The 7106-nt window shown below is 41.3% G+C and overlaps 1 protein-coding gene across 1 annotated transcript in view; it reads right to left on the bottom strand.

Moving 5' to 3' along the window:
- The window catches only part of LOC307224305 (uncharacterized protein C4orf17 homolog), a 70899-nt gene that overhangs the window by 26276 nt on the left and 37517 nt on the right, over nucleotides 1–7106 (bottom strand). The gene's annotated exons all lie outside the window — the stretch shown is intronic.

Here is a 7106-nt window from a genome sequence, read left to right as displayed (position 1 = left end):
AAACACTAAACAAAGCCACAAAGACTTGCGAACTACCCAGCCTAAAATGAACTTATTATGCCTGGTTTCAATAGATTTTTCAAATGCTTAACTCAGTCTTTTAGATAAGTTCATGAAGATACCAACAAAAGGTAAGTTCGGTGATATTCACGATACCGAGAGATGCTAGTAGAGTTGTAGATAGAGACAGGGTGCCGGCGTTTTGCACCTATTTCGCCCTGGCAGTCCAAGTAATCAAGAGGCCACTGTTTGCCCCCAATGGGGCCCTCTAACTGGGGCTTGCAGGTAGCACATTCCTAATATAGTTTTCCGGGCTTCTTCAATGGTCTAATCTCAAAGTCTTGATACGTATATTGATATTCAATCTTATAGAGAATACTATTCCTTGGCTTAAGTTTAAGAGACTGATTTGCTTAGAGCCGGCGCATTATGCAAGGCTGGATCTCAGTGATGGCAGCCTCTCCTCCTGCTCACCCACTCTCCAGCAGCCACTATGAGCTGCCCAAGGGAGGAGACTGGCAGTGGTGGCCACTGGAGAGGCAAAGGGATGGTCCATTGCTGCTGCTGGAGACAAGCATCGGCTCATCCTCTTTCCCAAGCTTAGTGGCAGTGCTGGCAGGGAAAATAGGGGTATTCCAGGATCAAATGAGAAGCCATTAAATTACTTTGGGACATGATATATGAAGAGCTGAAAAAAATGATTGTGGCATTTGCCCTCCTAGGTGTGTGACATCATACTGGGTCATAAGGAAAGGGTTAACCAAGTGTAAAATGATTAACCAATAGGAACCCAAGGGGAGGAGTTAGAGTTGTTAAGAAGTCAGTCTGGAATTAGAGAAGGGAGAGGGAGGATAAGTCTGTGGGGGTTGGGCTAGTTTGATGTGAGAGAGTGAGAGAATCTGTTAAGAGGAGTCAGTTAAACAGTTGGGATAATCAGTTAGAAGGTATTAGAAAGGTACAGGCCGGTAAAGAAACTAAGGTTAAGAAACTGACAAGAAAAATTATCTGAAACCATCAATTTGTTAATGCTTATAAAATAAACTTGATTATTTGTTTTTAATGTTAACAACTGTCTGGACTCAGTGTGTACCCGAGAGAAACGGGTTGGTGGCAGCGGGGAAGCGATCACAGTGGTGGCACAGGGATCTATAGACCGTCAAACGTCCGGGGACCCTGTGTGATCGCCACAATGATGAAACACACATTCTTAAAAAAACAAACCAGAATTATTTTTATTAGGTATCTTTACAGCACACATCCCAAAAGGTCAGCTTTTTCTCTATGCTACAGCGGCAGCCAGGATCCTGATTGCAAGATACAGGAAAAGTAACTTATTGCCGACTAAGGAAGAATGGCAATTAAAATTATGCGAGTATCTTGAGTTGACTAAATTAACAGAATCAATAAGAAACCATCCAGGAGATAAGATAAGAAAAGAATGGGATGCGTTTAAAAAGTATATGCTGAAATACAGTTACAACGATTATACCTGGTTAAGCATAGAGTAAATTCCACAGAGATAACAGGAAGGTGCGTCATGGATCTATATAGGAGACAGATAAACTAATATATGAGAGAGAAGGAACCGCATAGGGTTGGAAGGAAGTCATTAAATAAATCAGGGTTTCAAACCACATAGGAAATAAGGGTGTATAATATTATTGATGATGGTTTGTATTCCTTAAAATATTTTATTTTTATTCTTTTTCCCAGTTTTTTTCTTGTTCTTTCCCCCTATTGTTCAATGCCTTTTTTCTTTTCTTTTTTGTAATAAGAAAAATGTCTTTTTTATTGTATTGATTAAATTGCAAATAAAGTATTTAAAAAAAGAGAGAGAAGCCAGGATGGCTTTTGTAATTCCACAACTGTCCCTGGAAAAGAGGGACACATGGAGGGTGTGCTATTGTTAATATGATGTCTCACCTAGCAAAACTCAGCTCCATTGCCTCCGAGTGCAAAATTCCTATGTGTGAAGAGGGAGACCAAAAACTATGCCAGCAGTTTATCAATTCAATCATTTCAGCTTCAGTTTGGACCTGCTCACTCAAACCACAGTGCTTTGTTGTGTTGCTTCAAGGAAAGTTCCATTCATTTTAACAGAACTTGTATGAGAATTCTGTATGGGCCACTCTGAAAACAGCAGAGCAGTCAGGTGAGTGGAACTCCTCTACCCACTGACCAGTAGGCTGTGTTGACACAGAAAAAGACATTCCATAACATTATGTAAAATATGGAGCAAGACCCCCACCCCCAATCAATAATGTGTAACCTATCTAGCTAGTCAGAAATGACAGAGGGGACCTCTCTTTAACTCTGCGTTAGATTTAATTATAGCGGGGGTCGCAGGGGCGTTGAACTCCAACTCCCATCATGACTGATGGTCAGGAACGATAAGTTGTAGTCCAATAACTACTGGAGGACGCTTCACTATCTACCCATGTATTACAGTGATGCATGTTTCATTGAGCAAGCATTATGCAAGCAGCCAAGAGGCTGTGTAAATGTTACAGACTGCTACAGGTTATGAACTTGTTTACACAATGGGAAAACAAACAGAAGTGATGGCTAAGAGCCACCAATATGGTTGGTAAATAGCTGGGAAAGGCAACTGGAGAACCTCAGCCTTAATTTGTGTGCAACTCCACAGTGAACAATGCACAGGCATATTTTAATCACAACTTTGATCCAGGCAAGGCTCTTCCGATGTTCTTATGTCAACAGACATGTAGATAGGAGCGATTGGGTGGGCATGATCTATTTGCATTTCAAATAAACCTTTAACAGAGTCCATTGCCAGGGGCTCCTGACTAATCATGGCAGTATGGGTTTAGAAGGTTGGGCCCTTTTATTTCATTAATTTCCTGTTTTATAGCCCTCCTTTCTTTCATCATGAAACCCAATGCAGCATACCTGTGGTTCCCAGACAGCAACCCATGTGGACACAGACAAGATCTAAAGTGGCTATCCTAATGTGCCTTCAGGTCATACACCCTGTGAGCAGAGTATATTTTTATTGATTGGTAAATGACAGAAGGCAAAGTCTATGGATAAATGGACAGTTTTTGAAACCAAGCAGTAGGGGTCGTTCATGAAACTTTGTTGTGATTCTTCACGAGTGTTAAATTGCACCAAGCTAAAGAAGGGGAGGGACACAGGTGGCGCTGTGGGTTAAACCACTGTGCCGCTTGGGCTTGCTGATCGAAAGGTCGGCAGGTCAAATCTACTCAACGGGGTGAGCTCCTGTTGCTCAGTCCCAGCTCTTGCCAACCTAGTAGTTCGAAAGCACACAGTGAAAGTAGATAAATAAGTACTGCTTCAGTGGGAAGGTAAACAGCGTTTCCGTGCACTGCTCTGGCTTCGCCAGAAGCGGCTTAGTCATACTGGCCACATGACCCGGAAGCTGTATGCCAGCTCCCTTGGCCAGTAAAGCAAGATGAGCGCCACAACCCCAGAGTTGTTCATGACTGGACTTAATTGTCAGGGGTCCCTTTACCTTTACCTAAAGAAGGGTAGAGCAGTTAAGTAGCCAAGTTTATTTTATTCTTGAATTACATATATGTGGATGAAAGGTCTAAAATGATTTCCTCAAACTAGAGAAACAGTCTGCAAAATGGCAAATGAATGTCAATTGAGTAAGTAAAGCATATTGAGTAAGTAAAGCATTATGAATGTTGGAGCAAAAGGATTCCTGTTTTACATGCGGTATGAAACGACAGTGAAATGACAGGAAAATAAGGAATGTCTTGAGGAAAGCTCAAAGCAAACATAACTCAGTGTGTGACAGCAGTGAAAAAGACAAATGCCATGTTAGGAGAGGGATTGGAAATGGCATGGTTGGTAATGAATTTATATAAATCTATTCGGCAGCTGTTCACAGTGAAGAACAGAATGTCATTCCCCTTGCATGTATGTATATTTTTTGATAAATATGTAAAAGGTGTGTGAGAGCACAGAAATACATCTTAAAGACCGGATCAGAAATATTTGGTGGGGGGCACTAACTCAAACCTCATATTTTGTACGTTGCTAGCAAGCCCTATTGCTGGGGAAAATATTTCAGGTTTAATCATCGATTTAGTTATACATTAATGTGCTGACACTGCACTTTGATACTACTTTCTCAAGCACATGAAGATAACAAATGTCAGAGATCCAAAAGACAGGTAACCCTATGGTATTTCATCACTGTTGGGTGCTCAGGCTAACCCCAGGGCTTGCAAAGTGCTTTGTGCAGGTCTTCTCAAATACTTGACCGTGTCCTGGCCCTCCCTGTCAGAGGAAGAGCTCACACTTAGGATTTTGGTTCTGCCAAACTCTTTAATGCATAGACATGGGCAAAGCAAAGGTTAAAGACACTGCATGGCTAAGTGCGAGTTCAGAGTTCAGCCGTTGGCCCAACAGGCTACCCACAAGCCTGCTCCTTCCTATTGAAGAGTGCAGCAAGCACAATAATTAAGTGGCAAACAACAGGTGTTTCTGCTCTGGGCAAGTGAGCAGGCATGCCTGTGCATGGGCAGGACATCTTTGTTTGCGTTGGCTCTGGCATCTCTATGTCCTTGGTGAAGGAGGTGCCCACTCAGTATCCAGCTGACTCTTAAGACACCTCCCCCCAGGGGAGGCAAAAGCAGGGGCAGGAACCCGTCTGAACCTTCCCCAGGATTCTGCTCCTAAGAGACTTACTCGGTATGCAATGTTAACAAATTTGTGCAAGACATTTTACTTAATATGATGCAGTTCTGTATGTTATTTTCACTAAACAGATGTAATCCCCCCCCCATACTTCCCCTCTAATATGTGCATTGGTGTCAATACTTTTTTGGTTGGAGAACTGCATTGCAACACTCAGGGAAGTATGAGTTCTGAAGAAGAACTGTGTTTTGGTCTGGGTGTTTGAGGAACTGCCAGTTAAGTATGTTCACAATAAAATGCAAACTGAACTGAATCTCTCTCCCCCCCCCCCCCCAATTCACTATTAGGACATAGTCTGCCATGCCTGCATACTTAGAAGCTAAGCTATCAAGTGTGTAGTTTTGCCGGATTATCTAATTGCCTTGAGATTTTAGCAGCTGCACCAAGATTGAACTCAAAAACCTGAGCCTCGGTGCCAAAGTCTGCAGCCTAGCAACCGTGCAGTTGAGTACCTCCCTCTCTAAATGTCTTCCCAAATATTTTCCTCCACTTTTCTCTTTACTCCCACCTTATGATCATATCATGCAAAAAAAACCCTTCCATAAATCATGAGCTGATGAAAGGAACAACTTAACAGCAATGCAAAATATGTATTTGTTGTTTTACATCCCACCATGATTGGTGGGTTCAAGGCATGATAGGCCAAATGCACGATGTGAGGTGGAAAACAGACTCATAAATTTTCGTTACTGTGATAGCAGACAGAATTTGGCTCCAGCACAACAGTTTTCATGGAGGAAACTGTTCTCAACAAAAAGGTTGGTCCTATCAGACAGATTGAGGGGAGGGGGGACAACATCAGCATCCCCTTGGCTGTTGCTCCTGAGCCTACTGGCTATGTGCTCTTCTGTTGGAGGAGAAAGAGCTATGTGTGGTTCCTGGCCTGACCAGCACCTCCATAACTTGTCTGGTGACTTCAAGCACGATGGAGGACACTATCCTATAGCCTGTACTGAAACAAGATTTAGCTGTCCATTCAGGCAGCTACTGGACATGGAGTGATAGAGCCACCATTTTGTACTTTGCCTCAGGCACCCAAAGGTCTGGAGCTGATCCTACTCAGTAAAACACACACACACACAGGGGCTCAGCATCTTCTCCCTCAGCTTCAAACTGTTAATATGTTTATTTATGATATTTACTGACTTCTCTATAATAAAAGTTGCAAGGGAAGCTTTACAGAATAAAAACAAAACAGAGTAAAAATTAACAATAAAATGAGCAATACAATAACATGCCTTCTTTACTGAACATTGCAGTGGGGGAGGAGGGAATCACACAATCAAATTCTGACAAGGATTATCAGGTTATCTTTTTTATACGGTTCAGCACTCTTATTTCTTATACAGCAAATGAGTTCAGTGTATTAATGGTCAATTTATTTGTATTTATGAAGTGTTTATTCCAAATCCCAGATGAAGAAAAGTGTAAACCTAGATATTTAAAGGATTTCACCTGCTCAATGGGGTGCCCATCAGTTTACCTCTTGTGTTTTTTAAACCTAGGTAATAAACAACTATCTGACTTCTGGAAGACATCTGTAGGCAGCCCTGTATGGGGAAGTTTTTAATGTTTGATTTTTTGTGTGTTTTTATTATTCTTTTGGGAGCTGCCCAGAGTGACTGGAGTAACCCAGTCAGATGGGCGGAATATAAATAAAATTATTATTGGCAAAAACGATAACTTTTGTCTTTTCATAATTAATTTTTAGCATTTCTTGCACTGGCAATTGATTAAAATATTTCAAAAGTCTTCTTCACCCAGGTTGTAGTTGGGACAATTAAATAGTGTCAACAGCCTACATAAGTACTGTAGCTTTCTTGGTTCCCAATTTAGGGGGTACAGAATTACTGTTGTGATTTAAAACAGTTATCATAGAATCATAGAATTGTAGAGTTGGAAGGGACCCTGAGGATCATCTAGTCAAACCCCCGGCAATGCAGGAATATGCAGCTGTCCCGCATGGGGATTGAACCTGCAACCTTGGTATGAGTTCTCAGCACCACGCTCTAACCAGCTGAGCTATCCAGGTAGTCTATTCAAGATTTGGCATAAGTGCTAAGACAATGCTGGGGCTAATAAGTATCCCTGACAGGTGGATCTGAGAGTGAACCTGAAAGGTTTAACTTAATCTGAATCTTGGTCTCAGAATGAAGTTCCCACATCAGCATCAGTAATCTTCTACCAGTAGAGATTTTATTTAATTTAATTATTTAATTCCAGAGGCGATCACAACTGATTAAGAAAAAAGCTGCTGAGAAGTCAATAAATAACCTTCAGTTTCACATACTTAGGTACCAGGTATGAAATATTAAAGATATGTAACCACTTGAAAGAAACAATTAGGCCTAGGATTAAAATTTATAAATAAGAAAATGTACGATAAGGAAAGCTATGTAATATGATTAGGACTGTGA

Source organism: Podarcis cretensis (assembly GCF_951804945.1).
Source record: "Podarcis cretensis genome assembly, chromosome: 9".
In the NCBI taxonomy this organism is placed as follows: Eukaryota; Metazoa; Chordata; class Lepidosauria; order Squamata; family Lacertidae; genus Podarcis; species Podarcis cretensis.
The sequence above is the reverse complement of the archived record's forward strand: the minus strand, read 5'-3'. Positions and strand labels throughout refer to the sequence as shown.